The sequence below is a fragment of the Trachurus japonicus genome, chromosome 3 (assembly GCF_045865225.1).
Source record: "Trachurus japonicus isolate A0001 chromosome 3, Traja_1.0".
NCBI lineage: Eukaryota > Metazoa > Chordata > Actinopteri > Carangiformes > Carangidae > Trachurus > Trachurus japonicus.
In genome coordinates this window covers 20,764,368-20,767,404 of record NC_140909.1, presented here as the reverse complement: position 1 = coordinate 20,767,404, position 3,037 = coordinate 20,764,368, and positions in this window count along the sequence as shown.

Sequence of the window (3,037 nt, the reverse complement as noted above, 5' to 3'; positions counted from 1 at the left end):
TCAAGATTGGATACCAGATGGGTGGAGTTTGCTACAGTCAGAGGATGATACAGCTACGAGAGCATTTGCTGCAACGTGAGTAAAAACCCCATCAATGTGGTACCAGGCAGGAGATAAAACCAACACCAAGAGATCAGACACAAACATCTGGAACAAACTAAGTGATGGACAGACAGCAACATCAAAGTCATCACTAAGGTTAAAACAGAGAGAGCAGGGGTCACTGTGGTGGATGCTGTGCTGCCCTGCAAACACAGTGAGGTGCATGTGCCTTGGCCCTGCCACTAGTACACACATGCACGCACACACGCGCACACACTTTGCTCATATTTGAAATAAGCACACATTGTTGGGGTTTTTCTGCATAAATGTGCAGCAGCTCTTTTTTTTTTCCGCTTGGTGCAGTAATGAAACAAAAGTTCCTTCAAATACCTTCACCTCTGGGATGTAGAGAGGGAATGATCTATGGAGCGCCAATCCTATAAAACTCATTAATGAGAGAACCCCGTAGAGAGGGATGAGACTATTCTTCCAGCACCACCACAGTTCAGAGTTTCAAGTTTTTTTTGTTTTGTCTTGTGGAGATTTCATTTTGCATCCATGCAAGCAACCGCCTGCACACACACACACACACACACACACACACACACACGCACGCACCCACCCACACACACGTGCACAGACACACACAATCAGCATGGGAAACATGGTGGAGATGACTCCCTTAAAAAACATGGGTGGGACCAGCAGCTCCAAGTTTTCAGGGACACCTCCACCCACCCCCCAAAAAACACAACAGCAGACTTCATGGCAGACTCGGGGCCTGTACCATGGAGCAACATTAGCAGGTTATCCAGCTCTCTTTGGGCTTAACTCAGGTTTTCAGGCATCACAAAGCTGGTCGCCACGGTAACAGAGCAAGTCAAATTCAGGAGATCAGAGTCTCCGCCTCTCATATGTGAACGCAGAGTTAATAACAGCCAGTTGATGACCAACTTTGTGATACAGGTTCCCCAGGACGGCCGGTGTTAGGCTCAGTGAAGCCAGATAACCCCTAAAGGATTCAGACTCAGGTGAATTAAGCTCATGGTCCAGGCCCCTGAGCGAGACACACAAACATACCTGTTCTGTCTTAAGGCATCAGACAAGTGGAGGTTCCTCATAGGAACACACTGTGTTCTCAGTACTCGTGTGGAAAAAAAAAAAAAACAGTGTCTGGAAAACATACCAGGAAACAGCGTTCTGAGCAGACCTGGAGCAAAAGTTATTTGAAAATGATCGGGCAAAGTTTCATTCCCCCTTTGTGTACCAGACGACGAGAGGCCACACTCAGTGTGTGGGAGGTGTGGGAAGTGTTGTCGACAAAAAAATGACTCTCTTTGTCACCTGAGACCTTCAACATTTATCTGTTTAGAGGGAATGTAGCGACTTCCTGCTCAATTTAGGAAGAGTTCATGTGTTCATCCACAGATCAATACAGGCAGACACTTTGGTTTAGGAATGACTATGCTTATGAAAAACAACATAAATCTGTTAGTAGTCCAGGTCTTTTCTCTCTGATGAGGAACCTGCAGCACACTACATCGTGCACAATGGTCTACTGTTTGTTTTTAACATGATGCGTCTGCAATAAGCATTCTCAAAAAGGCTTTTCTATCAATTTCTTTCTCTGAGTGTTACCAGTTTGCACTTTCTCTGTTTTCTATGATAGCTACTGAGTGTAATTCAGTGTTCTGACCAAAAGTCTTTGTATTTTAAGATTTATGTGTCGGTAAAATTTCAGATTTTCAGATTAAGCCTAATCCAACAGCTCTGAAAGATAGTATGGCACAGCGCTCACACTCTTGACAGAGTGTTAGACTTTGCTTCAGGATTTTTTTGTACAGTACATAAGGTTAAACTTGGGACGATAGAGTTTAAAGAAATGTCTGACATTGTGGGTCATAGCTACTTTATGTCAACAGTGGGAGGGGTTATGCTGTATAAAACAATTTCATTAGTTGCCGGATGTGGAAACTAGTCGTTTGGTACTCAAAGTGGAACAAAACAACTGCAGGAAAACACCATTTGAGCCAAGTCTGCTCCTAACATAGCCTGTGGATCTGTGACTCACTGACAGACATGAAGAGGCTCTGTGTCCTGGAGGGGAAATGATACAACAGACCCAAAGTCTTCAGAGGGTTCAGACCGTGTGACAGACGGCGTATTTCACCTCCGAATCTATCACAAGCACGGCAACGTTAAAAAAAAAAAAAAAAAAAAAAGTGAATCTACAACTAGGATCTTATGTGGAAAACATTTGCAAAATATATATTCATATATAAAAGACAATCTATGTGCATCTAAAATTTTCTTTTTCTGTCATAATATAGTCATTAATTAAGACACTGCTTGTGAATCTCTCGAGGTCTCGTCTAAGATTTCTAAGTGGAATGTCAGTCAGTCCTCTGGGCTCGTGGTGCTACGGTGCATCTGTTATGTTGGGGTGGTGCAGGGTGAGGGCCAATGAGAGTTTTTTCTTTTTTTGTCTCATAGCCCTGTGTTGTGATGCTGGGTGTCCTTTGCATAGCCTTTAGCAGGGCTCCATTTCAGTGTTAATAGCTGCACAGAGAGGGTCTGCTCTGAAGGCACAGCACGCCCACCCTGGGGCCGGTCCGGTCCAGCCAGCACTGGAATGTAGTGGCAGGGTCCCTGGCCTCTCCTGACGCCGAGATCAGCAGCGGCCTCAGACGTGACGGCACTGGTGAATCCGCTGCAGCGAAACTGCTTCAGTCAGGGTACAGAGATGAAAAAAAAAAACAAAACATGGAAAGCAAAAGCGAGGGAAGCAAGGAAAGAGATGAGAGTTTGTGTTCTCTGTCCCGATCCCCCCCAAAAAAACCCTCCCTTTGATGAATGTGCAAGGGTCAGGAGGTGTGACGTCACCAGGGGCCTCTGGATGAGCCGGCGTGTTGGCTTTCAGGGTTAGGCACCCAAGGGGAAGGGGGAAGGAAAGAACCACAGATGGAGGAGGAGGGGGACCCCCCCCCGCCCCCCC